This window comes from Dromiciops gliroides, chromosome 6, assembly GCF_019393635.1.
Source record: "Dromiciops gliroides isolate mDroGli1 chromosome 6, mDroGli1.pri, whole genome shotgun sequence".
Taxonomy (NCBI): domain Eukaryota; kingdom Metazoa; phylum Chordata; class Mammalia; order Microbiotheria; family Microbiotheriidae; genus Dromiciops; species Dromiciops gliroides.
The window spans coordinates 233,681,755-233,694,131 of record NC_057866.1 but is presented as its reverse complement, the minus strand read 5'-3'; the positions used below and the strand labels follow the sequence as shown (position 1 = coordinate 233,694,131).

Here is a 12,377-nt window from a genome sequence, read left to right as displayed (position 1 = left end):
AAAAAAAACAAAAAGGGAAAAAGGCGGGAGGGGATGGCAGATGTAAGAAGAAGGTTGGAAAGACAACAACAGGTGCAGGAGAGGAAAAGAGGAATCTCAAAGCACACACAACTGAAGCTTTAATGAACATCAAGTCCCAATAATTAAACAAAAACAGACTGGTTGTATACCACCTATAGAAAACCATTATCTGAGGTTATAGTTATATTACTGAACAGGTAAGACACAGATTCACCATTGTGTGTTCTTCAGCCATGTCATCCACAAGGATGGCTGCATGATCCTTCATGTCATGTCGCCAAGCAAAACCGTCCTTTCTACTTCATTTGTCTTCTTTCTTTGTTATTCAAAGCAAATTCCACATTCAGTCTGACAGCAATTGATGTCATTCTGTTTGCTCCACCAGCATTTGGGGACACAATGATACAGTCCCTCCATGCTTCAATATTTTCTCGAATCCATTGCAAGACAGTAGGTTCTGCATACAAGTTATCCACAGTAATATCAAAAAACCCTGTATCTGAGAAGCATGGAGATCCATTGTAATGATACGATCAACTCCAGCCACTGAAAGCATATTTGGCCACAAGTTTTGTAGAAATTGGAGCATGATTCTTATCCTTTCTTATCTGGTTCTGCATATGGAAAACATGGGATCGCTGCAGTCACTCTGGATGATGATACAATTTTGTAAGCATTGATCATAATGAGCAGTTCCATCAAGTTATCATTAATTTCCCCACAGATGCTCTGGATGATGTAGACATCTTCCCCTCTCACACTTGCACCAATTTCTACACTGGTTTCCTGGTTACTGAATTTCTTGGTGACCACCTTGCCCAGTTCCAGCCCTAGCCTGTCCACCACTTTCTGAGACAGGTCCTGGAGCATGATGTTAGGCATGGAAAACACTTGGCATGAGGTGGCAGTGGCCGAGGTTGCTGCAGCAGTGGCTGTTACTTCTTCAGGTGGTCATTTTTCTCTTTTTTTCCTTTTTGTTTTTTCTTCATGAGCTTTATGTGTCTTCCTGCTGGTTCAACCATTAGTCCTGATAATGGCAGCAGTTGTAGCAATAATAGCAGTCATGATAATACCCCAAGAGCTCTAATTCAAATTCAGTTGTGCCAGGGCAGCTAGGTGGCACAGTGGATAGAGCACTGGCCCTGAAGTCAGGAGGACCTGAGTTCAAATCCGGCCTCAGACACTTGACACTTACTAGCTGTGTGACCTTGGGCAAGTCACTTAACCCCCATTGCCTCACCAAAACACAAACAAACAAAAAACAAATTTAGGGGCAGCTAGGTGGCACAGTGGATAGAGCACCAGCCCTGGATTCAGGAGTACCTAAATTCAAATCCGGCCTCAGACCCTTGACATTTACTAGTTGTGTGACCCTGGACAAGTCACTTAACCCCAATTGCCTCTCACACACACACACACACACACACACACACACAAATTTAGTTGTGCCCTGACGGAACTCTGCATCCTCTCCTAAGCACATTGCTCACTCCCTGACAAAATCTCTTGTGGGATTTTAGCCTTTTGCTCCTATGATGAAAGGACAATACCTCTGTCTTTTCAGATACAGATACAGTCCTATGGCTTCCAGGGGATTGAGGAGATGGAAATTGAGGAGCCTGAGTAGACAGGCACTGAGGTCCTTGAATATCAAGATATTAGGGACTTTGAGCATTAACACTTAGAGAACTTGGCTATTCAGGCACTGGGGAGCTTGAGTAGATAGACACTAGGAAGCTTTAGCAGACAGGCACTGGGGACTTTAGATGTGTGTAGACTTTGCTCTACAGTGCCCCCACTGTGTTCATATTAATATAGTTGCTTTATAATTAAAAAACCCTTTCCATACATAATCACAATTTACTCTCACAGCAAGTGTGTGAGAAAAGTTAACATTCTTATTTCTATTTTTGAGATGATGATCCTTGGGGTAAGAAATTCAGACAAATTAAGGAGTTAATAAGTGGCAGAGCCAGAAATTTTCCACTCCAAATTCTGGACACCAGTTCATACACTATAATATTTTCTCAAGAAAATATTGATTTAAATTTAATAATGTCCTGGGATTTGGCATCATATTTTCAGGCTGATTTTATGTGTAGAGATCGGACATAGTTGTAATCTTCAGAGCAGGTGAGTCTCAGCACTCCTAGGTGCTTAACCCCATTCACCTCTTCTTATTTACTTGATAGCCATGGCAGAAACTACATAGAATTATTCTGGTAATACTTAATAATAGCTAATATTTATATAATACCTACTTTATGCTATGCTCTGTGCTGAAGCACTTTACAGTTATCATCTCATTGGACCCTCACAACAAACTTGGAAACTTACAATCATAGTGCAATTATTATCACCATTTTATAGATGAAGAAACTGAGGCAAGAAGAGGTTAAATTACTTGTCAAAGGTCACACAGCAAGTAAGTGTCTGAAAGCACATTTGATCTTAAGTCTTCCTGACTCTAGGCTCAGTGCTATATCCATATTATCATTTAGCTGGCTTCTATAGGTAAAGGCAGTAGATATAACAGTGGAAGGGCCATATATAGGGACACGCTGGTGAATGTTTTACAATCATCTCTCCCAAAATATGTATGCTTAACACATTGTTAAGTTTAATCTGCATTTTTAAGTTTTTCCATTACTTTCTAAAGTCTCTATAATCTAACAAATAAATAGATGAATGAATGGAAAGATAGATAGATAGATCCATGATTTGTAGTATTTCCCAATTTTCAAGCTATAAATGTTTGAGGTATAAACTGTAAATTTAACAATGGATTCTTGAGAGCCACTAGGAGCTGGCTCTAGCACTCTCCTGTCCATATACATTCATATTCACATGCACACATACATACACACATTATATGTGTGTATATACACACATATTTATGTATATATACACATAATTGAGACAGCTAGGTGGTGTGGTGGATAGAACATAAGGCCTGGAGTCAGGATGACTTATCCTCATTAATTTAAATATGGTTTCAGACAATTACCAGCTATATGACTCTGGACAAGTCACTTAACCCTGTTTGCCTTCATTTCCTCATCTATAAAATGACCTGGGATAGGAAATGGCAAACCACTCTAGTATCTTTGCCATGAAAACTCCAAATGGGGTCATGAACTGTCAGACATAACCAAAAAAAATTTACACACATATATTGAAAAAAATGCAGTCACCTATTAATAGAGTTCCACATGATCTATCTACTTAAATCTTATTGAACTATTCAAATGGTTCATTGTGGTAGAGATTCCCCTTAGTTCTCAAAGGTTTTTTCAGAAGGAGACAAACTTTTTCGTGTTCTACCAAGCTTAAGAACCTGCATGGTTCTTTGTTTTGAGTGAGGCCTCAGTGACAAACCGTGTTTCTGTTCTGAAGAGAATTAGGCCATCTGACTAATTACTTATCACCATAGAGTTGACCATCGGAGGATTATGGCAGAATTCATTTTGGGGGTTAAAAACAATTAAAAAATCTCCTCATGCATGGGAAGGTTAGGTAATGACCATATCCAGTGAAGTCACAAAAACTTGAAGTAAGGAAGTCTGAGCAATAGGAGGCCAGCATGAGCAAGGCCAGGAGCCCTCTAGCTTCAGTGTGTCCTTCCAAAATCAGCTCTAAAGAGAACTATCTGAGGAACCCTGTAACTTACAACAAATGGCACCTTCTACAAATATAATCTACTTTCCAATTAGGCTTTTAGGACTTCAATAATCATAACACAAGGAAAGGAAGGATCATCTTTCACAAGCACTCTCAAATTAAAGGCTAATGCTGGTGAACATTTACAGTTTTCAGGGTTTCTGGCTCATCTATTTATGTTTGGGAGTGAGGGACTTCTTTAGTCATGTGTACTTAATAAAGGATATGAAAAATACAGGCAGCAATTGCTCCTCCACAGGGCCTACCCAAAGTCCCACGGAAAACAGAGACTGGCTAATATTCCAAAAAAAAATAATGTAGGATAGGACTAACACTTTTAACCCAGAACCATTATTCATCTGCCATCTACTACTACCCCTATAATCTAATGATTTTCCATTACCTTTTATTCTCTCTATCACTTGTATTGCTCAGTCAAAAGGGCAAATAACCTATTTTTAAATTTATTATTTTATTTTCCCCCAAATACATGCAAAAACAATTTTCAACATTAGTCTCTAAAACTGAGTTCCAGATTCTCTTCCTCCATTCTACTTCCATCAATGAGAAGGCAAGCAATTTGATATGTTATATATGTGTAGTCATGTAAAACATATTTCCATATTAGTCATGTTGTAAAAGAAAACATAACCAAAATTTTAAAATGAAATAAATATAAAGTTTAAAAAAGAGTATGCTTCAATCTGTATTCAGACTCCATCCGTTCTTTCTCTGGGGATGGATAGTATTTTTTTTAATCATTAAATTCTTTAAAATTGTCTTGAATCATCATATTGCTGAGACCAGCTAAGTCATTCATAATTGATCATCTTACAATATTGCTGTTACTGTGTACAATTTTCTCCGGCTTCTACTCATTTCATTCTGCATCAGTTCATGTAAGGTTTTCCAGGTTTTTCTGATAGCATATTCTGAGAGCATCATTTCTTATGGCACAATAGTATTTCATCATAATCACATGTGGCAATGTATTCAGCCATTCCCCAATTGATGGGCATCCCCTCAGCTTCCAATTCTTTGCCACCAGAAAAAGCTTCTATAAACATGTATATACATATTATATATATATATATATATATGTAAGCACACACACATATATATACATACACACACATACATATATGACATCTAGTCTCTCTTTTTAATCAGGGTTTTCAGGAAGGCCAATAATCTTGAAATAATCTCTCCTGGATCTATTTTCCTGGTCAGTTGTTTTTCTAATGAAATATTCCACATTGTCTTCTATTTTTGTCATTCTTATGATTTTGCTTAATTGTTTCTTGATGTCTCATTGAGTCATTAGCTTTCATTTGCTTTGTTTTAATTTTTAAGGATTTTTTTTTCAGTGAAGATTTTCCATTTGGCCAATTCTATTTTTTAATGAGTTCTTTTCATCAATAAATTTTTGTTCCTCTTTTTTACATTTGGCCAATTCTGATTTTCAAGGCATTCTTCTCCTCATTGATTTTTTGTACTTCTTTTAACATTTGGCCTATTCTGTTTTTTTTTTTGTTTGTTTGTTTTGTTTTGTTTTTTTTTTGGTGAGGCAATTGGGGTTAAGTGACTTGCCCAGGGTCACACAGCTAGCAAGTGTCAAGTGTCTGAGGCCAGATTTGAACTCAGGTTCTCCTGACTCCAGGGCCGGTGCTTTATCCACTGTGCCACCTAGCTGCCCCAGCGCCACCTAGCTGCCCCATGACATTTCTTAATGGAGTTGGAAAGAGGCCTAGATTATTAGACCTGGATTCAAATTCATCTCTGCCACTGACTAAAGTAAATCATTTCATCTCTTGGGGGACCCATTGTCTTTATCTACTCCTGACTCCAGGGCCAGTGCTCTATCCACTGCACCACCTAGGTGCCCCCCTATTCTGTTTTTTAAGGTGAGATTTTTTTCAATATTTTTGTGCCTCATTTCCCAAGCTTTTTATCCTTTTTTTATATACTTTTCTTGCATCACTCTCATTTTTCTTCCCAATTTTTCTTCTATTTCTCTTACTTGATTTTAAAAATCCCTTTTGAATTCTTCTGTGGCTGGAAACCAATTCATATATTTCTTTGAGGCACTGGAGTTTTGACTGTACTGTCTTCTTCTGAATGTATAGTTTGTTCTTCCCCATCACCTAGTAACTTTCTATAGTCAGATTTTTCTGTTGCTTGCTCATTTTTCCCAGGCTATTTCTTGACTTTTACTTCTTTGCTAAAGTGAGGCTCTGCTTCTAGGGTGGAAGGTGCACTATCCCAAGTTTCAGGGGTTTTGTGCAGCTATTTTCAGAGATATTTCTGGGACCGATAAGTTTTCAATTCTTTCAAGGCTGTATGATTTAAGGAGACATTTGTTTCCTAATCTCCTCAGAAGTACTCTGCTCTGTGAGTGAGCACAAGCATGCTTGTTTACCCTGGAACTGTGATCAGGATACCTGCTCCATTGTATTCTCAAGCTCTGATGTGCTAGTGCTCTGGGACTGTCACACAAGACTGTGAGCCAGATCTGAATATGAGCAAAGCATCAGAGTCTTATCCCCAGTGGCAGCAAATAGACCCCTGTAAACAATTTCTGACCAATTGTTCAGCCCACTTACCATCTTTGGGCTGAGAGCTGCAGGAAAGAAGTTACTGTTGTTGCTACTGTTGCTGCTGCTGCTGCTGCTGATCATGATTCAGTTACTCCCAGCACCTGGTTTGCTGGGGCTCAACTCTGTGCTGGCCTGGTTTATTCTGGACTAAGATCCACTCTTAGCCAATTCAACAGACCTTTCCTGTCCAAATTCCTAGTTGTCTTGTGCTGGAAAATTGTTTCACCCCATCCTTGTGTGGATTCTTCCACTCCAGAATTTGTTTTGAGCATTATTTAAACATCTTTGGATGGGGAGAGCTCAGGTGAGTACCTTTGTTTTCTAAGTGATGTTGGCTCCTGAAAAGAGCCTATTTTTTTTTTACACAAAAACAGCTCTTTTTGTGATGACAAAGAATTTTAAATTGAGGGAATATTTATCAATTGGGAAATGGCTGAACAGGCTATGTTATATGATTATAATGGAACACTAATGTGATATAAGAAACGATGAGCAGGAATATTGTAGAAAAATCTTGAAAGATTTATATAAACTGATACAACATGAAGCAAGGCAAACCAGAACGTTGTACACTAATATTATATGATGACGAACTATGAATAACTTAACTATTCTCAACAATATAATAATCCAAGGTAATTCCAAAGACTCAAGATAAGAAAATGCCATCCACCTCCAGAGAAAGAATTGATGGCATCTGAATTAATATCAAAGTATTCCATGTTTCACTTTAATTATATTTTTTTGGTCTGTGTTTTCTTTTACGACATGACTAATAGGGAATTTTTTTGAATGATTGTACATATGTAACCTACATCAAATTCCTTCACTGTCTTATGGAATGGGGATGGAAGGAGGGGAGAATATTTGAAAATCAAAATTAAAAATGAAACAAAACATGATTGTCAAAATTTTTACTATATTGGGAAAAATAAAATATTATTTAAAATAAAGTAGGGAAAGACAGTATCTACTTTCATAGAGCTTATCATCTAGTAAGAGGATCTGAAATGTTCACAAATACAGGTAGTTCTATAATTGGGCATGTGTGTTCCTTACAATTACAATCCTCTGCCAAACTGTGCAATAAAAACCAAAGAGCTTATAGAGAAAATAGGGATAGGGGCCTAGCACCCAAATTTTGATTTGGTCCTGCAGCCTGGAACCCCCACCATGAGATCTGGGTCACTGACAACTCCAGTTACTGTGTCATGACTGGCATAGGTAGGATCACTCTTTTTCCCAGATAGATCTTTGGCTCAGCCTCTTCAATGAAGAACCCCAGACACCACCCAACACACATATGCAGTACCAGGTCCATTTTCACAGAGGTAATGCACCACAACTATGTTCATTCAGGCTTTCCCCCTTAATAGGTGTTTTTTTTGGGGGGGTGGTTATGGGGGCAGAGGGTTTGTGTGCAAAGGGGAACATTGTGGAGTCTATTTTTGGCTGGAGGGAAGACACGTTGTTGGGAGGTGGGGTGGGCTGTTACCCTGCATTTTCCATGCCTACCTCTGCAGGACTCCATCTCTGGCTCCTGCAGGGTTAAAATACACAGTAGCTCTCATATATTACTGCATCCTGGGTCAAGTAAGGACACTCCCAACACCGCCCACCAGACCACACCTAACTTTAGAGCTAGATCCTTTCTCTACCTACAAGACTCCCCACATACTAGAGGTGCACCTTAACCTCCTAAACTTCATGCACTCCTTGCCAATGGGGATGAAGAAAACACACATAAGGAAATAAAAAATTAAAGTTTTGTTCAAAGGGTTCTCTTGGAACAAATTCAGTTTTTCAAACAAAGTATAATAGTGAAACTGCTTGTATTTGTAAGACAACATAGAATGTGAAAATATGTCTTAGGAAAGCCCAGGTCTGACTCTATTGAGTTCAGTAGAGTGGGTACTCAATGCCTTAAAGATGTTTTATGTTTTGCATTTTTGTTTGCTTGTGGGACAATGAGGGTTAAGTGACTTGCCCAGGGTCACATGACTAGTAAGTGTCTGAAGCTGGATTTGAACTCAGGTCCTCCTGAATCCAGGGCTGGTTGCCTCATCCACTGCACCACCTAGCTACCCCCTGTTTTGCATTTTAAGGTCTATAATAACAAATTGTAATAAATAAGCCATTACAGTAACTGTGACCATATATATTCAAGCAAGGAGGGGGAATTACAAAAATCTCAAACCAAATATATAAGTATGGAGAGGAGAAGTGAATCTGGGCAAAAACATATATAGAAAGTTACAGAGATGGACTTATAAATTAAAATAAAATTTAACACCTAAAGGGTAAACCTTGAATCTCAGTTACCAGCTAAACCAGAAAATTTTAGTGAAGGATATTAATTTCATATGTGTGACATAGCCCCAAGATATTTCTGCATTAATTGGCAATGTGGCTCTCTCATCCCTCTTACTTTCTATGCTCCTATCTGTTATTTCCAGGCATTATGCAATTACTGTAAGGGGAATCTGCTTTTACTTTCTCAGCCAATTCCTTGAGGCCATAGACGGAGTATAAACAAAAAAAGTCTACCCCACCTCCCACTTGGCAGCCCTTCAAATTCTGGAAGACAGGGATCACATACACTTTCAGTCTTCTTTTTGTCAGGCTAAGCATCCCTACATTCTTGAACTGAGCCATTTAAGACAAGTCCTTGATCATCCCGGTTGCTATCTTCTGGACATTCTCCTTATCCATGTCCTTAACCCAGAAATCCATGACTCTGAGACTGGTTCACCATCCACTACACCATGTTATATCTTATGATTTTGGTATTATATTAATTTTTATTTTATTACTGATAGCTGGCATTTACATAGTGGTTTAAATTTTGTGAAGCAGAGCAGCAACTACACACATTTTAAAATAACATATAGATATGTTAGACATCTTTATTTGGGCTACAGAAGGTATATTTTGCTTACTTATGAGTTTACAACTAGATTTTCTGAGCTACACTGTAGGAGAGGGAATTCTAGACTTGGAGCCAGGACAACTTGGGTTCATAGCCCAGCTCTGATACTAGCAATATGAACTTGAGCAAATCATTTAATTTCTTCAAGTCTCAGTTTCTTCATCTGTAAAGTGAGGGGGTTGTTAGATTATCTCTAAAGTCCCTACCAGCTCTAAATCTATTCTATGCCCTCTGCAAATCCCTCAGAGGTTCATGGAACAAATATTAGGAATGACTGCTACACAATCTAAGAGAGTTTATTTTGGTGAAATCATTTCATGCCTATGTTGACAAGTTGTATACTCAAATCAAGCTAAGAAAAAAAAATAAGGAACCCAAAGAATTGAAGTCATTAGAAAAACGCTCATTGTTTTGACTATTTCTTTTGGAATAAGTTGTAGTATATAGATCCACTTCTTTCAAAACTTTCATATATGTGGTTTCTGTGGTGTGGGAGTTCATGATAACTTCCTCTGCCACTTATTACGTAGCATGTGATTGTTGCTATGGCCAAGCACACATTCATTGCTATGAGATTAACTAGATCATGAGACCCTCCAAATACCATGAGGCTGGGGCTGAGCAGACATCAGATATATGGTTCATCAGTGGACTGATGATCAAAGCCCTCCAAACTCTGTGGAACCTGGCAGAATTTGCAACTCAATTGGCATAGGCTTTGAGAAGACAGTCCTAGAATCCACCTTAGGATAAACAATCAGAAAGGGATTTTGATCCATTCTATGGAGAGATTTTAAAAATTCAATAAGCTGTTTGTTGGCCTGACTGGCTAGCTGATTTTTTTTTTCCTGGAATTGATTAACCAATTCAGTCTAAATAATTGATCTGGGAAAGATCCTGGAATGTTATAACATTGAAAAAGTTTTTTAATGTTTATATTTAGGCAGGGGTTAAAAATAAATTTATTAAAAAATTAAAAAGTTAAAAATTTTTAAAAATAACAAGGATAGAAAGGAAGGGTTGCAGGTTTTTACCTCCTTTTCCTTATGTTGTCTTATATTGGCTACAGAAGGATTAGAAAGAATGCTGGACCAGAAATCACAATTCATAAATTTAAAACTAGAAAGGAATTTGGAGTTCATCTCATTCCTCCTCCTTAATTTTATAGGTGAGGAAGCTATGGCTCAGAAAGGTGAAATGCCTTGTTCAAGATCTTACAAGTAGCAAATGTGGAATCATATGACCTCGATTTGATTCATAAGTCTATCAATAGCCATGTGACCTTAGGCAAGTCACTTACTATCTCAGCCTCAGTTTCCTTATTTGCAAAATTATGAAGATTTTTTCACCCAGTTCTTTACAAGAAAACATGCTATAACTTGAAAAGTACAATATCTATTTGTGTAATTTTCTTTAGACTAGGGATCACAACTAAATTTAGTTTTAGAAATTGATCATTTTTAAATGGTAGGGTTTTCCAGGTTTATTTCTAATTTTCATTTTTATTTCTTCATAAGGTATAACCTTAAGTTCCTCCTTCTACCATTTGGATACTCCTAAATTATTATGCTCCTGTTTGGGAACGCAAATACTGATGTGAAGTCATAAGTCATAAATTATACATCTTTTTTGTTCCTTTGCCTTCACATCAAAAACTCAAATCTACTTGTGATGCCCTAGACATTGAAGATTTCAGTCTTTTCACATTCTGCTTTTAAAATATAAACCAAAGGGCAGCTATGTGGTGCAGTGGATAGAACACTGGCCCTGGAGACAGGAGGATCTGAGTTCAAATCTGGCCTCAGACACTTAACACTTAATATCTGTGTGACCCTGGGCAAGTAACTTAACCCTCATTGCCCAGCAAAAAAATTTAAAAAATATATAAACCAGATTATTTTCCTTTTAGCTGTGTCAATTGATTTTTTCTGTTTTACTGTCCTTGTCCTATTCTGTGGTCCTGTCTATGTTGAAAGATGCCAGACTAACAAAGGTTCATGTTATTTACTCAAAGTAGAAGAATGAAAAGAAGTTAAATTCAGTAGTTATTACTCACTTTTATTCAGTCTATATTAATTTAATGTCCACTATAAGTAAAGAAAGCTTTTCTGGAAATACAAAATCAATAGTCAATAAATAATGGATAAATATTAACTAAGTACCAACTATATGTCAGGCACTAGGCTAAGCAGGATACAAAGATGAGGTAGTTTCCCTCCTTCACAAGACTTACAATCTAGTTGGGTAGATAATAAAAGTACACAATTAAATATGGGATAAAAAGAATATGATAAAATGTCATGAGGAGTTTACAAATATTTTGGTAGTTGAGAGGAGAGGAACAACACACTCTTCTTCTGTGAATTAGGGAAGACTTTGGGGGTGAAGTATGTTATTTGCACTTGCCCTTGAAGAATAGGGTAGGAGTTCAGTTGATAGGGATGGTACATATCTAAGGAATAGTCAGTAACCAGGGGATTGGAAGAACAGTATTTCTGTAGAGAAATAACAAGAGACCAATATGAACAGAGATCAGGGAACACCAGGATTTGTGGTTTTCCAGAGAAGCAGCTTGAATCCTGATTCCTATGCCTGGCTTCCTGGGAATGTAATCCTCTGTTTCTTGGCTTTTGGAATTCTAGAACAGTAGTTCTCAAACTTTTTGGTTTCAAGATCCCTTTCTCATAATAATTATTGAGGAACCTCCCAAGGAATTTTTTTTAATGTAAGATATATCTATCCACATTTACTGTATTAGGAATTAATATGTCATGGTATTGTTTATGAAAATTGTTTGACTTTGAGGCTACCTTTAAAACATTTTGGTGACCCCCAGGGTTCCTAGCACCATCATTTAAGAAACACTGTTCTAGAGAAACCCAAGTTGTGACTAGAAGAGTGTCTTCATTGAGATATTTTGAGAGTATCCCTAAGCAATATGAATTATGATTCCCAACTGACTCCTAGGGAGTTGTGAAAGACAGAGAAAATTAGAAATACTTTGTCAAATGCTAGAACCATCAATTTAACACTGATAGAACTGGGAGGGCAGAATTCATTGCCCTGGTGCTAGTGAGGAAAGGACAGGGATATCAACTTCAATCAGCTGAGTATTAGGAAGAGAGAACCACTTCTGAGGGAATGTTGAATTCTCCACATCAGCAGTTTTG

General features: G+C 37.5%; 1 pseudogene; it reads right to left on the bottom strand.

The window, feature by feature from the left end:
* Nucleotides 1-202: 202 nt before the first annotated feature.
* LOC122732240 lies at nt 203-903 on the bottom strand (annotated as a pseudogene).
* Between the last annotated feature and the right edge of the window lie 11,474 nt (nt 904-12,377).